This window comes from Prionailurus bengalensis, chromosome C2, assembly GCF_016509475.1.
Source record: "Prionailurus bengalensis isolate Pbe53 chromosome C2, Fcat_Pben_1.1_paternal_pri, whole genome shotgun sequence".
NCBI classification, from domain to species: Eukaryota; Metazoa; Chordata; class Mammalia; order Carnivora; family Felidae; genus Prionailurus; species Prionailurus bengalensis.
The window spans coordinates 45544114-45564586 of NC_057350.1; the positions used below are offsets into that span (position 1 = coordinate 45544114).

At 33.4% G+C, this 20473-nt stretch overlaps 1 protein-coding gene across 2 annotated transcripts in view; it reads left to right on the forward strand.

The window, feature by feature from the left end:
* EPHA6 (EPH receptor A6) overlaps window positions 1-20473 on the forward strand; it is an 882015-nt gene that overhangs the window by 402036 nt on the left and 459506 nt on the right. The window lies entirely within an intron of this gene.

Here is a 20473-nt window from a genome sequence, read left to right on the forward strand (position 1 = left end):
ATGACAGAGTAAAAGCATCAGAGATTTTAAAAACTCCCTTTGAAAAGCATTCATAAATTATGTGGACACACAAAGAATTGTCTCATAGCAGAAAGTATTGTTATATATGAGCATATACATATGAGACAATTTGTAAAGAAAGATAAAACTATTCTTACACATTGTATTTGTTGGCTAGCTCTGCTTTAACAAATGCCATAGACTATGTGGCTTAAACAACAGAAATTTATTTTCTTATAGTTCTAGAGTTTAGAAGTCCAAGAATAAGGTGTCAGGAAGGTTGATTTCATTCTGAAGCCTGTCTTCATTTTACCTTCATTACTACTTTGAAGGCCCTGTCTCCAAATACAGTTACGTTCTGAGGTACTGAGGTTAGAATTTCAACGTATGAATTTTGGACATGGGGGTACATTAAAGGCAGCAGATGGTGATATTTAAAATAGAAGTATATTGAAAGTGTTGAAATACTACTCAGCAACAAAAAAGAACAAATTATTGATACACATAGCTTAGATGAACTTTAAGCCAATCTCAAAAGGATGCATACTGTGTGATTCACTTATATAACATTCTTCAAATAACATAATTATAGACATGAGGAATAGATAAGTGGTAGCCAGAACTGGGATTTGGGAGAGAGGGATATGGCTATCGAGAGCAGGAGAGAGCTTTGATGATAATACAGTTACATATCTTTTGTGGTGGTAGTTACATTAAGCTACATATATGATAAGTTCATAGAGCTACATACACACAACATGCCCAGTGGATTTTACCAATGTCATTTTTCTGCGTTTGAATTTGTACCATAGTTATGCAAATAGTTAATACTGAGGAGGCCGAGTAAAGGGTGTATGAGACTTCACTGTACATATTTTTATGAAACTATAATTATTGTAAAACAAAAAGTTAAAAAAACATTGCTAAACCTGTAAAATGCACAGAAAGAAAACTTTAACATTTTACTAAGAATATTGTAGATGAATGTGACTTTTGTTTAAAGCATTACACATAAATTCCCATTGTCAATAATCTTCAGAAATGCATCTAATAAACAAAGCAAAGCCAAATAGTGCCATACAGTCATCATCTTTATATTTACCATGCAACTTTCCCCTTCATTTAGCAAATAGTTACACACCATAGAATTTGCTTTATGGCTATTAAAATGGAATTCCTATTTCCTCTTTTTTTCCCCTTCTTTCCCATAGTATCAGCAAAATCTTGTCAAAGTATCTTCAGGATAAAACAGATTAGGGTCTTCTGTTCCTCTCAGTATTAGCAGATTACTTCTAAGGCCTTTTGGCTGTAGCTGGGTCAAAAAATACAACTCAGAACAATCATTCTTAACTATAGGGTATATATAATTAAGTTGAGGGATAAAGACAGTGTATCACTTTAATAAAATATATATGTAACTGTGTTTACACATTTTCATACATATTATATTCAGCAGTCTTTCATTCTAGGGTTAGAAGAGTTACTTAGTCTACTCTTCCACTTAGCAGAAAGACAGAATATAATTGTTTCTCACTTTTAAAATGATAGAATTCATTAAAACTATATTGCTGTGAGGACAGAAGGTTAATTAGGCACAAAACAAAATATAGTATCCATATGTTGAGATGATACATTCTGGAAGGATAATATTATTAAATAGTCCTCCTCAATTAATTTTTCTTTGTTGAAGAGTATTAAGAAATAATTATTGATAATTTAATTTAACTGTATTTTAGATATAAATAATAAAAATAAAAATATATTTAAATTTTATTTGAAAAGTACATAAAGGATCTAAACTGAGCTAAAATACACAAAATATTTAATAAAATATTATGACCAGCAGGAACAAGATAATTCTCACCACATTTATTCAACATAGTACTAGAAGTCCTAGACAGAGCAATCAGACAATAAAAAGAAATAAAAGGAAACAAACCTCAAGAGATTCTTAATGATAGAGAACAAACTGAGGGTTGATGGAGGGAGGTGGGTGGGGGACGGGCTAGATGGGTGAGGGGTATTTAGGAGGGCACTTGTTGTGATGAGCACTGGGTGTTGTAGGTAAATAACAAATCACTGAATTCTACTCCTAAAGCCATTATTGCACTGTATGTTAACTATTTAAAAATTTAAGTTAAAGAAAGAAAACAGCTTACATGAAGAAAATTATTTCATTTAAAAAAGAACAAAAGAAATTGTGATTGTGTGTATATATATATTATACATATTTATATATATATAATATATATATATAATATATATATATATTATTCAGGCATAAAAAGGGATAACATCTTGCCTTTTGCAACAACATGGATGAACCTTAAGGGCATTATGCTAGGTGACGTAAGTCAGAGAAAGACAAATACTACATGATCTCAAATGTGGAATATAAAAAACAACAAAACAACAAAACATGAGATCATAGATACAGAAAATAGATTGATGGTTGCCAGAGGCAGAGGGTGAAGAGTAGGAAGAATAGGTAAAGGGAGTCAAAACTTCCATTTATAAAATAAATGTCATGGAGATATAATGTACAACATGGTGACTATAGTTAATAATATTGTATTGCATATTGGAAAGTTGCTGAGAGTATGTCTTAAAAGTTCTCATCACAAGAAAAGAAATTCTGGGGGACCTGGGTGGCACAGTCGGTTAAGCGTCCGACTTCAGCCGGGTCACGATCTCGCGGTCCGTGAGTTCGAGCCCCGCGTCAGGCTCTGGGCTGATGGCTCAGAGCCTGGAGCCTGTTTCCGATTCTGTGTCTCCCTCTCTCTCTGCCCCTCCCCCGTTCATGCTCTGTCTCTCTCTGTCCCAAAAATAAATAAACGTTGAAAAAAAAATTTAAAAAAAAAGAAAAGAAAAGAAAAGAAATTCTGTAACTATATGTGATGATGATGTTACCTAGATATTGTGGTGATCATTTCATAATATATACAGTTATATAATCATTATGTTGTACTGCTGAAACTAATAAAATGTATGTCAGTTATGCCTCAATAAAAAAGTACAAAAAATAAAGACCTAAAGATTAAAAAAAGAAATAAAAGGCATCTAAATCAGTAAAGAAGTTAAGATTTTCACTATTTGCACATGACATGACACTACATATATATATAGAGAAAACCCAAAAGACTCCACCAAGAAACTATTAGAATTGATAAATGAATGCAGTAAAGTTACAGGATACAAAGCAATGTACAGAAATCTGTTACATTTATACACTAATACTGAGGCAGCAGAAGGGGAAATCAAGGAATCAATCCTATTTACAATTGCACCAAAAATCATTTTATACCTAGGAATAAATCTAACCAAAGAGTGGAAAGACCTGTACTCTGAAAACTGTAAAACACAGATGAAAGAAATTAAAGGCAACAAAAAAAAAATGGAAAGATTTTCCATGGCCATGGATTGGAAGAACAAATGTTGTTAAAATGTCTACACCACCCAAAGAAGTCTACACATTTAATGCAATCCCTATCAAAATATTAACAGCATTTTTCACAGATCTAGAACAACCAATCCTGTAATTCATACGCAACCACAAAAGACCCCAAATAGCCAAACCAACCTTGAAAAAGAAAAGCAAAGATGAAGGCATCATCACAAAACTGTAGTGATCAAAACAGTTTGGCACTGGCATGAAAACAGACACATAGATCAGTGGAACAGAATAGAAAATCCAGAAATGGACCTACAAACATATGGCCAACTAATCTTCAACAAAGCAGGAAAGAATATCCAATGGGAAAAAGACAATCTCTTCAACAAATGGTATTGAGAAAACTGGACAACATTCAAAAGAATGAAACTGGACCACTTTCTTACACCATATAAAAAAATAAACTCAAAATGGATACAATGTAAGAACTGAAACCACAAAAATCCTAGAAGAGAACACAGGCAGTAACCTCTTTGACTTTGGCCATAGCAACTTTTTTCTAGATTTGTCTCCTGAGGTAAGGGAAACAAAAGAAAAAATAAACTATTGGAACTGCATCAAAATAAGAAGCTTCTGCACAGTAAAAGAAGCACTCAACAAAACTAAAGGCAACCTAAGGAATGCAAGAAGGTATTTACAAATGATATAGCTGATAGGGTTAGTATCCAAAATATATAAAGAACTTATAAAACTCAATACCCTAAAATAAATAATCCAATTAAAAATGGGCAGAAGACATGAATAGCCCTTTCTCCAATGAAGACATACTGATGGCCAACAGACACACGAAAAGATGCTCATTATCACTTACCATCAGGGAAATGCATATCAAAACAACAATGTGATATTACCTCACACCTGTCAGAACAGTTAAAATCAACAACACAAGAAGCAATTGGTGTTGACGGGATGTGGAGAAGAAGGAACCCTCTTGCACTGTTGGTAGGAATGCAAACTAGTGCAACCACTGTGGAAAACAGTATGGAAGTTCCTCAGAAAGCTAAAAATAGGTCTACCTGATGATCCAGCAATGGCACTACTGGCTGTTTACTCAGAATATACAAAAACACTAATTCAAAGAGATACATACACCCCTATGTTTATAGCAGCATTATTTACAATAGCCAAACTATGGAAGCAGTTTAAATATCCATCAGTTGATGAATAGATAAAGAAGATGTGGTGAATATATATATGATAGAATATTATTCAGCCATAGAAATGAATGAAATTGTGTCATTTGCAATGATATGAATGGAGCTAGAGAGAATAATGCTAAGAAAATAAGTCAGAGAAAGATGAATACTATATGATTTCATTCATATGTGTATATTAAGAAACAAAAAACAAATGAGCAAAGAGAAAAAAAGAGAGAGAGTGAAACCAAGAAACAGACTCTTAACTATAGAGAATGAACTGATAGTTACCAGAGGGAGGATAGTTGTGATGGGTTAAATAGGTGATAGAGATTAAGGTGTACACTTTTTGTGATGAGCACCAGGTGATGTATGGAATCGTCGAATCAGTGTATTTTACACCTGAAACTCATATAACACTGTACGCTAACTGGAATTCAAATAGAATCTTCAAAAAAAAAATAACAAAAGTAGACATATGCAGGATGGCAGTGAGCTACTGAATATTAAAATACATTTATCTTGCACTAACAAAAAATATATTATGACCAGCTTTACAAGTAAGTATGAGTTACTGTCTCCAGGTCAATTTTGAGAAATACCAAGAAGGCCTTGTCTCATTGTACCTGAACTTCAGACAGTAGAGAATCACATCTTTAAAAATGAAAATGCTTTTAAAAGAAAAAAAAAGAAAAGAAAAAAAAATAATAATAAATTTAAAAAAAGAAAATGCTTTAAGCAAGGGGAACAGTATAAAATAACTCAGTCTGTGTCTGTGCATGTATAAGTTACTCTTATCATATCATATCCGAGTGTTGGGTATAAAAAGGAGCTAATAGTAACTAGAGTTTCCTAGAACCAGACTTCAGACGTCATAATGTGTGCCAGCCTTTTTTTATAATAAGATAATAGTTTTACTGTTGCAAATTGAAGAAGGCATGTTCCATCATCCCACTTGGGTCTCTTTGGAACATCTCCTTAAAGCAACTTGAAACACTTTCCAAAGTTATCTGGTAGATAATACATTACAATTTTGTTGGACTAAGGGGACCAGAGTCAAAGATTTTTCTTATTAACTGTAGGTTACATATCATCGTTTTTATACTAAAATGGAACAGTGATACATGCTGTTAATAAAACCTTTAATTTATTCGACATATAGACACTGATGAATGAGCCCTTATGAACTTTACATTCTGGTGGGGAGGCAGATAATAAAAAAATAGTTTGACAAATATATAATTAGTATGTGGTAAGTCCCACTACAGAGAAGAGCAAGGTGCTCTGAGAGAGTCTTCTCCAAGTCTGGGGAATGAAGTTTCCCCTGAGGAGCTGACATTTATATTAAGTTTTGTTTTGAGAGATGAGTAGGCAAAATGAGATTGGGATGGACAAAGAAAAGTATTCAGAGCAGAAGGAACCAAGCAAAGAAATGGTAAGCAACTGAGGGATTAGGTAGTGATAACTAATGTATCCAAGTTATCTAAAAAGTTGATATATTGCAGAGGCACAGCAGGATTTGAGGAAGAGACTGAAGATTTAACTTAAAATTTGAAGAAATGAGTGGTGAGTGTCTGTAAAATAGCCAAGACAAGTTAGGGAATCAACCATTTAGCAGAAGATGCTGTTATATTATCAGGGCTATAAACAGGGAAAAAGAAAATCAGCAAAATAATAATATTGTTTATGAGGTGACACTTGTAGGAGTAATGAAATAAAATATTAGAGACAACTGTATTATCTTTTCACTACTTTTTGTGTGTGCAGTGTGAAACATGGAGATAAAGAGAATATATTCATTGAATTGCCTTTTCTTTAATGTAGTTGACTAATATGTGTATATCTTTTCTTATTTTTAAGAAATATTAAGGAAACCATATTAAATAACCCTGACTTAATTGTTTGTTCTCTGTTTACACTTAAACAAATATTAAAAAAAATCCAAATCACTTAGAGCCACTTAGCTGTAGTTAGGAGAAACATTCCTTGATTATTCTGATTCCAGTCGGTTAAATAAGATTATAGATTTAAAACTATGACTCCCATAATTAGGAATCTTTGCAATAAACCTTAATTAACTGACTTCTACAATCCCTCAGAGCTATTTTTGCAATCTTCTATTTTCATAGTTTATTTAAATGGTCTTTAAAAGTGTTTCATTTAGAAAGCAACACCTAGAAAACATTTTATTTTAATCTTTAGTGCATGGTAGGAAAACTAAGGTGTGTAGTGCAGTAAAAGGAATTATTCAGCTCATAGACAGTAAAAGAGAATGTTAATCATGGATAGTCAACCTGAAACAAATTTTGTTTGTAGATATCCTGACATCTGCAAAAACCTTTAGGGACCATGTTCAAAGTGAAAGAAATGCTAAATTACAAACCAATTCTGCTGATATTTGCTAACGGGTCTTTAAAGCAATTCTTGTCAGAACCAGGTTGTCTAATTCCTTGGTTTCTTAAAATGTACATTTAACACTCCTCTCTCTGCCATTGGATGACTCTTCTGCATAGGTCTTGCCTTAGGCTCATATTTTGGTTGGAGATTTTGTATATTTGCTCAGGCAGCAATAATTAATTGAACTAGCATTGAAATAGATTTAAATAAACCAAATTCTCATATATTTATAAACTTGAGATGTCTATTTGATTTATGGTTTGCTTCATTTTGGAAATACAGTCTATCTCAAATGCCAACCTTTTACACATTGTTCGAGTAGGTAATTAGGGACACTGTAAACATTCATTCATCTTTATGTCTGTATTTTAAATTATTTTATCTCAGGATATCTCTCACAATCCTGTCAAAATTATTGACAACAAATACTTATTTTTCTAGAATCTGTGCAAGTCTACTCAAAGTAAAAAAAAAAAATCAGTATGTTTTGAATGCTTACTAAATATACATTGAACACAAGCTAATGGTATAAGTTTCTTCAAAAAGGCAATAATGATAATTTAAGAGAGATGCTCTATTATTTGTATTTTTCATATTTCTTAAACACAAGAAAATTACATATTAAAAAAACTACAAACACCTTATATTGAAGGATAAAACTTTCATGTCCAAGAAGTGTTTCTTTTCTGAAAAGTATGCCGGATATTTTATTTATGGAAGATCATTGAAATGTCTGTCTTATCAAAACTAAATAACTTTATGGCCCAGCCAAATATTAACTTATAATAGAGTGTGGATGATTATAAACTTTTCTGACTCCTGAGAACTATCAAATTATTTCCAAGTCTAGTGCCTTTTTGTAGCATCTTTTGAGTAATCTAGAAAAGGCTCTTAGACTTTAGAAATTAATTTGCTGAGGTTAGTCGGTGCCTCAGTTCTCAGTCAACAAATGAAGAAATTGAACTGCTCCCAGTCAGCTATGTTCAATAGCACACATTTTTATATCTCACTGAACCATAAATATGTATTTTTTAATATTTTGCTTTTCCAGCCAACATGTGACCCTCTTGAGAGCAAAGATGATGTGTTTTTGACTAAGAATATTCTCAACCTACATTGTCTGTATTGATTCATAAGTCTCTGTTGACTTGCATTAACAGAAATAGGAGATGATTGAGTTGTCTTGCATTCATTAACTTATCCATTAATTCATTCAAAAATATTTATTGAATATTTACTGTGTGACAGGAACTCTTATATGAACTAGTGGTATATAGCAAATAAAGGAGAAAAACAAATAAACAACAACAACAAAAACCAGTTAAGTGTCCCTGCCTTCATAGATACCATGTTTTAGTGGCAAATAGTGATATGTCCCAATAGGAGATTTGGAAGAAAGAGAAGGGGGCATTTTACATGGGGAAAGCAAAAATACCTTTCTTGATAGCATAACACTTGAGCAGATCATGAGTTGAAGAGAAAATCTGTGAATATATAAAAGACTTGCAGGCAGTGGGAATAAAAAAGGGAAAAATCTTAAATTTAAGTAGAAATTTGTCTAGAAAGTTATTGCATATATTTTCTTTACCACATACTAAATTTCATGCTCACTAAATCCTCTGATGCTATGCTTACAGAATTTTCAACAAAAGGTTTTAATCAACACTAAACCATCCTTTAATAGCAATCATGTTTTTTTTTTCTTGGTGATCATACATTGCTAGAAAAATGTGTTTAATCCTAAATTTGATTTTAAGCAGTTGGCTCTTAGAGTTATCAGCTGTTTCTCTGAGGAATTCTCATTTGCACATTTTGCAGGAAAGATGACTGTTTTCTTTAGTAGAAAGTAATAAGATCTTATTGCTATTATAATGCCTTATTACTACATTAACAATGTTAACAGCATTTGTTCACACAAACTGTAAAGTGTTGGTAGAGATTGTTTAGGAAAATATTTTAAATCCTGCAAAAATAGATGTGGTTAGTAGTGAAGATGAATGCATATGATCACATTGTGCAGAATCTATATCTGCCATAGGTCATAAGGCTTTACTTTATGATTAGGAATATGCTAGCCAATTATTTGCTCATTTCCAATGCAGTTCTTTGGAGAAGGAAGCCATTTTAATTTCATCAGTAAAACTCTGACTACAAAACAAATTGACTGATTTGGATAACTGATTTGTTGGAGATTACTATTAAACACTAGGTTTTTAAAATATATATTTTCCAAAAGCCTCCTTTTTTAAAATATTATAAAGGACCAGGGGTGCTTGGGTGTCTCAGTCAGTTGAGCATCCAAATTTGGCTCACATCATGATGTCGTGGTTCATGAGTTTGAGCCCCACATCGGCTTGCTGTTGTCAGCCTGTCAGCACAGGGCCCACTTCCAATCCTCTGCCCCTCTCTCTCTTTGTTCCTCCCTTGCTTGCACTCTCTCCTACATACATACATACATACATATATAATAAAAGATTGAAAAAGCATTAATGTGTAATAACTAAACTAAAAGATTTTCAAGGTTGATAGATTATTCTGATCATTATTGAAAATGTGAAATGTCTTCATATTTAAATAATTTGTAAAGATTGAAAACAAACTGTTGACCTTTTAATCAGACTGAAATTCCATATAGAATTTTTAGATCAATAGCTTTTTTTTCTTCCATGTATTCCTCAGCACTTTTCTATTTGGTTTGGTCTCTAAAACAGTCAGTTTCAGCTATATAATTTGTGATGCCCACTGAAAAATTAAGCTACAAGACCCTTTGTTAAAAAAGCAGGACAAAAGAGTCATTAAAGATACTAAAATGTAAAGCCTTTTCCTTCTGCAATTTTTCTCTCAACTTGTCATGGTGCTTTTTAATTGCCATTTAATGTTCTTCTAAGTAATGAAAAATACAATTTCAAATTATTAACATAAACTTTACCATTCATTTTTGTATAGCTAAGTGACACCTTTAAATTCAAATATTAAAATGTTTAACTCATCTGTGGAATCATCAAAGTCACAGAATTATTTTTCTATAGTCCCTCCTCCCTCATCAGAGTCCCTAAAGGTTTCTCAAGCAGACCAGAACAGACAAATGTAGGCCGTACTCAGAAAGGTTGGAAGGAGGAAAAAAAAAAAAAAAAAAAAAGAAAGGTTGGAAGGAGGAAGAGAGGTCTTGCCAGACATGGAGCCAGTTCAGTGGTCACTCCCTCTGCACAAGGATACCCTTAGGGAGAAGATACCCCTAGGTAATCAACCCACAGTACCCACAGTACACAACCCACAGTAGAAGGAAGGACCCTTACAGTCTTTAAACTGCCTTTCTAGGGGTGCCTAAGTGGCTCAGTCATTTGAGTGTTCAACTTTGGCTCAGGTCATGATCTTACAGCTCTTGAGTTCAAGCCTTGCGTTGGGCTCTGTGCTGACAGCTCAGAGCCTGGAGCCTGCTTCAGAGTCTGTGTTTCCCTCTGTCTCTGCCCCTAACCACTCTCATTCTGTCTCTCTCTCAAAAATAAATAAACATTAAAAAAATATTTAAACTGCCTTTCTAGAAACTGTTTGCTACCTGCATGAGGGGGGTGGGTGAGAAGCTTGCCCCTAGTAAGACATGGCCTCTTCAGAACATAGCCAACACACACACACACACACACACACACACACACACACACACAACTTTACACTACTCAGGGCTAACAGACCCAACCTAGATCCTGCCTACACACATGTCCAGACCCCCTCTGGAGACAGGAGACAACCTAGAAATGTGATCCTGACCCCTCAGTGGTCAACATAATCACCTAACTCAGGTGGAGGGTGGCAGCAATGATGGGGTGAGACAGGAATTGGAAGATTGCATGGCAGAGAGCAGGGGAGTCTGCCTTGGAAAATACATCTTGGAAATGTGGGAAGGTGGCTAGAGGCTAGACCTTACTTAGAGCCAGGGCTCCAAGCTCCCAGTGCATGCTCATTGTCCCATCAAACTTCACTTACAAAACATGTATTCAAAGATAAAATTGTTACCAATTGCAAGATGGCAGTAGCTGAGCATTAACACCTTACATGGAGGGAGGGAACTGTGTAGCTGGGTAAGTCACACATTCATGAAGCAAGCCCTGAAAACAATTTACAAAACTGTAATGTATTATTTTTCCCATTTACCTGTATGTGTTAGTCAGCAAACAAATGTACTCAGTGAGTGTGATGTGCCAAGTACTGTGCTGTATGCCATGTAGTGAAAACAAGTTGCATGTTTGAGTGTTTGCGATGGGCTGCCTACTGTGGAGCAGCTAACAGTCAGTCTTTCATTCCCTAGATTTAAAAGGGAGAGCTTACCTAAGTAAAAAAGACTATATGATACCTGATTCTGTATACATTTTCAGGAACTGAGTGCCTGAAGTATTACTTAGTACACAAGTCCTTAAAATGTGTATACAGTAATGAATGATTAAATAGTGATATGACAGGGAGTGAATGTTGACATTTCACTTATCTATTTTTATGAAAGAGAACCTAGTTGTTTGACCACACATTTATTCTGTTAGGCACCAAGCAAAGCTTTCAGTTATGAAAGATTAAAAACAAGATAATTGAAAGTTAGTTCCAAAATGCGCCTAATGCTATTCTAATTATTTTGACATTCTAATAGACCAAAGGTGAGTCTTCATAACTATAATCCCTTTATGCTCTGCTATGTATTGTTATACTGAATCATTTCCAAGGTATACCCTTAGATAGAGAAGAGGGGTTTTTTTCCTCAAAATAATTATGATGTGGCTTGAATTATATGTATTCATCCTTTTAAATTGTAATCCACAAAAATAATATAAAAACAGGGAGGGGGACAAAACATAAGAGGCTCATAAATATGGAGAACAAACAGAGGGTTACTGGAGGGGGTGTAGGGAGGGGGATGAGCTAAATAGGTAAGGAGCACTAAGGAATCTACTCCTGAAATCATTGTTGCACTATATGCTAACTAATTTGAATGTAAATTTAAAATAAAATTAAGTTAAAAAAAACTTAACATAAATAAAGTAAAAAAATAAATAAAAAAAAAATAAATTGTAATCCAGCTTACATATTTAAGTACGCTTTCATTAAAGCAAGTATACGAAGATAGATGTGTACTTTTTATTCCATTTCGTTTTGCCTTTAAAAAACTATATAACTCTTCTGCTCTATGATATTTATTACCTTTTACTTTATATAAAAATATATATAACTCTTCAGCTTTAAGATATGTGAATTGATGACTTATCTTTTTTACTTCCTAGTTCAAGGCTTCTTTATATAAATAGTGAATGATTGACTATTTTCTATCTATGAGTTTAGATTATATTTTGATAAGTTTATTTGATAGTTATGTCCTATCTCCTAATTTTATATTTTTAAGTTTTTAAATTACTTTTCATGAAGATAAGGATGTTGGCCAGTTGTAGATATGAATTCCACATTAAGATTCCTAAAAGTTGGGAATAGGCTCCTCATTCTATTTTTATGAGAAGAAACATTTAATGTGCTGAATATTTAAAAGATTCAACTGCTGTTTTTATGTAGCGGTTTTACAAAATGTGAGATACTTGTATTAAGAGCAGAACAATTAAACTCTATTTCAAATGCTACTTAATTATATATTTAAATTTAAGCTATAACTGACATGCAAAATTATTTCCTAAAATAAACTATTTTCCACTATCTGAATTTTATTAACCTAACTGCTGCCATCTCATATCAGTTTTACACTTATTTTACAAGGTGACAATTTTCACATGCCTTAAAAAAAACCTCAAAAGACTACAGACTTCACCAAGTCATCAGGCAGGATGAACATATGAATATCATATAAAATAAATATAATAAATGTTATTTTATCTAATTTCAGAGATCTCAAAGAAATATTTCCAATCCTCTAATATCATTTAGCTGACTCTTTTAGCATGATTTTCCATGTATCACCTAAAATCTCTCTTCTGCCTATTAATCTATATAATAAGAAAATGAAAAAAATGAATTGTATTCCAGGAGGTGGAGGGTCACCATTCCCTCCATCAGCACTCTCTGTAGACAGAAAGACCATCCATGGAACATTCCAGTTGGATCATCCCTACTTATTTTATTTGCAAGTTTAACATCCCCAATTGAATTGCTTCTACTCTTCTCTAATTCTGGTGGACTGGAGAAGTATTATGAATTTATGGTCACAAATCTTAACAGGAGCCACAGGAGAAGAGACAGTATAACAGATTAAGGACTCTTCAAGAGGTCCTCTTGGATGCATATTCAAGGTAATCTGAGAGCCTCACAGTCATTCTCTTAAATTACCATTATGGCAATGTTAGGCTCCAGAGAAGAGACTCCTCTCCAAAAGGAGAAATAAAAGTCATGGAATCATCACAAAACCTTTTCAAAATCTGAATACCTCCACCATGTCATTCTGCCACAGTAATGGTGCCTCCAAGTAACATTTGTATAAGAAAAAAAAAAAGCTACTCTAAATAGTGTGTAGTTACTGATAATGAGCTAATAGTGGGTTTAGTTTACTTGTAAAATCTCAAGTTTTTCAACTCTGAACCATGAAACAGGAAAGTGTTCTGTAAAAATTATACGTGTTTTAAAAGTTTATTTTTGTAGAATCCACAATATGAAATTTCATGTTAAAATATTTCAGAATGTTTGAATCTTCTTTTATATGACTAAGCTGAAATTAAAATGGTCAGGCCATGCTAAAAATATATAACACATTTTGACATAGTCAAGTAATTAGAACTTTAAATGTAGTATAAATTAAAATAAAAGGATTAGTTATTTCTCTATGTCAAATTTAGGCAAAATGTGGGAAAAAGGTCTTAGAGTTTTATGTTCAACAGTATTGCCTTTGGTTATTGATTTAATAAAGCTATAAGAATAGTTTCCTATTAATATCATTCCATATAATTTATTGCTGTTAATATTGTACATAATTTATTGCTTTTTGAAGAATAAGATTAGATACAGCTAACATGAAAAATAATTATTTCTGTATTAGAAATAAAATTTTGAAAGTAAATTGTTCATACATGATTCTTATTCTAGTTTTCTCAGTAAAAAAATCCAAAATGATAAATGAAAAAAGTAACAAAATTGCATTCACCTTTTTTTTAACTTTTTAAATTTCTTTGGAAAAAAGAGAGAAAGAGCAGGAGCAGAGGTTGGGCAGAAAGAGAGAGAAAGAGCGAGTGAGAGAGACAGGGAATACCAAGCAGGCTCCACGCTGTCAGCACAAAGCCAGACATGGCGCTCAAACTCACAAACTGTAAGATCATAACCTGAGCCTGAATCCAGAGTCAGACTCTTAACTGAACCACCCAGGTGCCCCGCATTAACCTTCTAATAGAACTTTTCTTATGGTACTAATGAAGAATTAGATAAACTTTTCATGAACTTTCAAGGCAGACATTCTCATTCTTAAACAATGGTCCAGAACTACATATCTTTCTCTAAACCGTTTTCTACAAGTGTTCCAATTTTTTCATTTCTCATATTAATATTAATCTAATTTATTTCAATTTTGACTTTAATTTCATAATCTACTTCCATCAATTCTTATTTTCCTCCCTGTGATGTCTCCCAGTATCAGACAAGAGAATGAGGTCATATACCTGCCTTTATTTGACTTTTAAAACCATTATACTTTGTCAAGTTATGAGAATTATAATAAGTAGAATATGGGAAAAGCTACTAATTATTTGACAAAAATTTGGCCAATAAGGACTAGATTTTGAAGGGAAAACTATAATTTTAGAGCCAAAAGATGCCTAAGTTATTGTTGCCCACTTATTTACTGTATTAATTTATTAGACAGCTAAAAAGAGTAAATTTTTGAGGTTTATAACAACCAGACAAAAACTATGATTCCACACTGTCTAAACTTAATGTATAAACATGGCAAACAGATGGTATTGCTGTGCAAGAATTTGCAAAACAAATAAACAACCTTTATTTTCAAATTCTTACTTTTCAAAAACTAGGTATTTTTCTCAAAATACCTTTACTAAAATTTTGCTTAATTTTCTGTGTAAAAGTTTTCTTTGGAAGTATGCATAACAATTCCATAATATTTTACAAAAATTTGGTGCATTCTGTTTGGATATTGACAAAGTCATCTGTTGCTAAGATAATGAAGGTGTTACATAAATGCAAAATGTTATGCTGCTCCATTTGGGTATGGCATTTCTTAAATGGAATCTCATCCAAGAATATCCCCTTAAAACATGAAAAGTATATTTAATCAAAATAACCTAATGAATAATTAGCCTGCATTTCAGGAATTAATTTGTTTTCCCAAGGAGAAGATAAAAAAAAGTTTGTGATCAAAGGGAAAGAAGAGATAGCCTTGGAAAAAAGTTCTTTTTTTTTTTTCAACGTTTATTTATTTTTGGGACAGAGAGAGACAGAGCATGAACGGGGGAGGGCCAGAGAGAGAGGGAGACACAGAATCGGAAACAGGCTCCAGGCTCTGAGCCATCAGCCCAGAGCCCGACGCGGGGCTCGAACTCCCGGACCACGAGATCGTGACCTGGCTGAAGTCAGATGCTTAACCGACTGCGCCACCCAGGCGCCCCGGAAAAAAGTTCTTAATTTGCAAAAAATATTTAACATAGGATAAAGAATACATCTGAAATTAATGGGAAAATAAATATACATCATCGAATAAAATTTGTCAAAGAAAAATTATTATTTAAAACATCTCAAGGGACGTCTGGGGTGGCTCATTCTGTTAAGCGTCCAAATCTTGATTTCAGCTCAGGTCATGATCTCATGGTTTGTAAGTTCGAGCCCTGCATCAGGCTCTGCACTGACTGTGCAAAGTCTGCATGGGATTCTCTGTCTCCCTCTTTCTCTGCTCTTCTGCTGACAGTCTTTCTTTCAGTAACTAACTAACTAAGTATTTAACAAATATGTAAGTAACACATTTCCAGTTAATCCTTAACTAAGAAAATACCCTTTAAAAAATTCCAAAGGATTTAGCAGATAAGTTAAATAAAAAATTTTAAGAAAAAGCAAATATAGGTAAATGTTGACTAGTGAATGGAGAAACAAAAAAAAAATTACAAAGCAGAAGATAGATGAGCTTAATTGAAATTTTATACATCAAAGTCATTATAAATAAAATGAAAATAAATGACAAGCTGGGTAAATACCTGTGGTAAGTAGAACATGATAAAAATAGACAAAGGACAAGAGTTGTCAATTCTCAGAAAAAAATGTATTTGCCTAATATGCATTAAAAAACATTTCATTCTTGCTAAAAATCAAAGAAATGAAAGTTAAAACAATGGTAGGTAATTTTCTTCTAACTAGATTGGGTATGTTTTTTGTGTTTTGTGGTGTTTTCCTTGGTAAATGGTAATGCTCATGTCTTCTTAGGGTGTGATTTGATCAAAACTCTCATACCACTACAGGACTACAGAAGTAACCACAAAAATATATGGCAGTGTGTTTCTAGCACCTTAAAATTGTTATGATCTTTTTAAATTTGCTATTCTGCATTAATATCTAGGAAAGATAAGACATATAGAAAAACTATATGTGTGTGTAAACATGCATAATGTATAAGGAAATGTATATTCTAAATGACCAACAAAACATAATAAGTAAAATGCATTATGTCTGTAAGGTGGAATGTTAAGTTTTACGAAAGAGAATAATGCTAACAATATCATTAAGTGCCACAATGGAAGCTTTCTATATATTATCAATTAATTATGTACACAATTAAAGTACACATTATTCATAGCAAAATGAATAGCATTTTCAACATTTTCAAATGTTGGCACTGTTTCGCTTGGTGTGGTGGGATTATGGTTGATGATTTCTCTAGAGTAATTTGTAAGGTCCTTCATGATGCTGACCTGATTGTCTTTTTATAGGTCCTTATATTTATCCTGTTACAGTACTTATCACCATTCTCTGCATTTCAATTGCATGCCAGTTTTTTCTACTGGATTGTTGATAAATATTTGTATCCCCAAGGCTTAACATAGTTCCTTTCACCTAAAATCTATGTATTAAATATTTACTAAATAAATTAGTGAATTAAGTGTGTGGGTATGTATACATATACACACGCATGCTCACACAAACCCAAAATTTTACAATACTCAAAGTGAACCTTTTAAAGCTTTAATACCATCATAATTTTGTCCCTTAGTCTTAAAGTGTTTACTAGGGACTTCAACAGTAAGTATTCTATTCATAGGTTCATTGTCCTGGAACAGATCTTCAGAAGGCATTCTGAAGGCATTCAGTTGTGTAAACCTAAGCAGGAATGCCCTGAAAATATGCAGCAGAGATTATTGTCCATTTGGTTTTATGGATCTCTAGGGTCCAAAATTTCATATCCTGTGTTACATAGTTTAGTCTGCTATTTACCATCTGCATACTCATGAATGTATAGCTCATAATGTCATTCTTTCTTTTCTCTTGAAAATGTCCAGTTTAGTCCTACAGAGAGACAGAAAACAGCTGGTTAGAATCTGATAAACTCTGAGTTCTAGTCCCTAAACTGCTACTATCCAGCTGTGTAAATTCAAGCAAGTTATTTAATCTTTCTGCACTTCACATTTTTCATCTGCAAAATGAGAATATTGTATCAAATAACATGGTGAACATTCTTTGCACGGTCTTTCCATATTTAAAACCAGTTTTCTATATAATCCCAAAGACTGGATATAATAAAAATAAAAAAATAGTTGATAAATATGCAAAACTTTTTTGACACCTCCTCTAAGAGGATACCTTCTCCTAAAAATCTAATTGTAACTTCCCATGCATACAACTCCTGCTATAGGCCTTACACTGTAATTATTTTGCAGTATTCTTGAAAGTTTGACGTGGTGATTTCAAGTTATACAGTTATTTTTAGAAGGTAAAAATAGGCATCTCACTAGCATTTCCTCCATGTTCAAGTCCATATCACTTTACACTCCATGATAAGAAATAAAAGTTTTTTTATGGTTACTGGAAAGAAAAAATATATATCACATTAGAAACCTGAGAATGTAAATAGAAACAATTTTCATGGTTTAAGCATAACAGGAAGAATATCTCTTTCTCCTCTTTCCTTTTCTTTTATTTCACACTTTGTTTTCTTTCACTTTCAACCTTGCTTTTTGGTTTTTGGTTTCCACTTGGTTTGATCATATGTTTATTTCCTATGATAGTACCTAAGTCACTTTTTTTCAGAGTGGCTTGTGTGTGTTCTTTATTCCACTATTTAATTCCATGATGTAATACATTCCAAATATAATTTGGTCTTTCAGCCATGGAATTTATGCTCCATGAGTACTGGACTTTTTCACTGTATTTTATTGGTTGGTTCACTTTATCCCTGGAGCTTTCAACAGCACATTTATAGTGTACTGAACCATGAACAAACATTAAGCCATAATATGTAATCAGTACTATAGTCCATCATGCAGTATAGCAAAGGAAGAAGCTATTGTGGCTTCCTCAAATCTTTAATTGGGGAGACAATGTTAGCAGACTAAAAAAGGCTAACAAGAAAAGAGAGAAAAAGATTTTTAAGCGCTTATGTGGTAAGATACAGATTGTGAATGCTTTAGTTCAGAGGAGAAAAGATTAATTGAGCTGGAATACTTCCTGGAAGAGCTTTGCCTTAAAGGAATAATTAGATTGGCCATACAAGAAGTGTTGAGCCTTGAGATTATGAAGCCATGCAGGAGGAACAGGTTTTTACAATTTGCTTCTGTCAGGGTTGTTGAAAAGCCTAATTCTTCCTGTGCAATCTGAAGAAGACTTCACTGAATCAAGATTTATGCCACAGTCAGTCTTTGATAAGAAAATTATAGAATCATACTCATTCAATTTAGGAAACAATTTTGCGCATGGTATTAGGGATTAGGTTTTAGTAGCAATGTTATATTCTGCTTCCTCAAATATGAGCAATGCTGGATAAAAATATTTGAATATCAAAGATGAGATTTACCAGACAGGAAGCTTACTTTGGGGGGTGGGGCTTTTTCTTTTAAGAAGCAGGCCTAGCAAAATAATAGTTTCCATCTGGGAACAAATTTCCATGGCACTCTTACAAGATGCAGAGTTTTGATAGTGATTTATAAACAGCCATGAGAGTGGGATACTCATCTTCCCACAGCAACATCTCTGAGCACTAAGCACTTTTTTGGTCAAGCCCCTAGGATTTAACTGCGGGGCATTCAGTTATAAAACCATTTTTCATCGATCTGAGCTGTTGAGTTCTTAACTGTAGCTTATTTTCACTTTGATTTTGAAATCCATAAATGCCAGTCACAGCATTTAGGAACTAAAATCATTGGCACAGGAATTTAAATGAAGAGTGATAAATCAAGGCTGCCAGTGGCTACTGCCTCAGCCAGATGCAAACACCACAACCACAGTTTTTAATAGCTTTGCATGCCTAATTTCAAATTAAGTGTGACAAATTAAGCAGGAAGTTAATTGCTATCTTGAAACAAATAGTCTGATGTTGATTGGAAAGGGCATCATAAAGCTGTGTTTTACCTTAACAGAATACCCAGAGGAAATATTAGAAAATAGAGATGTACAAATAACAATTAGTTCAGGTAAGAAAGGGGGGGGGCAGTGATTATTATACATCTGGTTAGATGAGTCCAGGTATATGAAAAGGATACTTCCTCTGAGAATAGCCTTACTAGTCTAAAACAGGAAGTGAGTTCACAGATGTGTCAGAATCTTGGTACCTACATGGAAGATGAGGGAAGAGAAGGCTTAGGTATGTATATCTGTACTACTGCTGACCAGGTCATTAGAAAGTCTGTCAACTCTTCTCATGCTAAAGTGAACAAGGACACTTAAAGTGAATGTGACCCTAAATGCCTAGAGGTGTTATGAATCACAAACTTCTTAACTAGTCCCTCATTTATTTTCCTGGGCCTGTTCTCCATGGCTCTTACTGTCTTTAGCATTTATTGGACAGTTGTTTCTTCTGTAAGTGACTTCCTACTTGACAATTATTTTTAATGTTTCAGGAAATGTCTTAAATAATCTATTCTTTGGAGTTCAAATGAATTTTAAGAAAAATGAAGTTTAACCTTCATTTAATGTGATTAAGTTAGAGATCACTTACTATGTCAGACACTTTCTAGCCCTTATATTCATTTATAAAATAAACCAATCGAATAAGGTATTATTTTGGGTGTTTTCCAGATAAGGAAACTGACACACACAGAGACTAAGTAAAATGTCAGTATCACCCAGTTAGGCCATGGACAAACCAGAATTGGTAACCAAAGAGTCTTGGTCCAGAATTCTGAACTCTTTTTTTTTTTTTTAATGTATTTATTTATTTTGGGAAAGAGAGAGAGAGAGTGGGAGGGGCAGAGAGACAGGGAGAGAATCCCAAGCAGGTTCCATGCTGTCAGCACGTAGCTGAATGTGGGGCTCAATCCCATGAACAGTGAGATCATGACCTGGGCAGAAACCAAAAGTTGGATGTTGA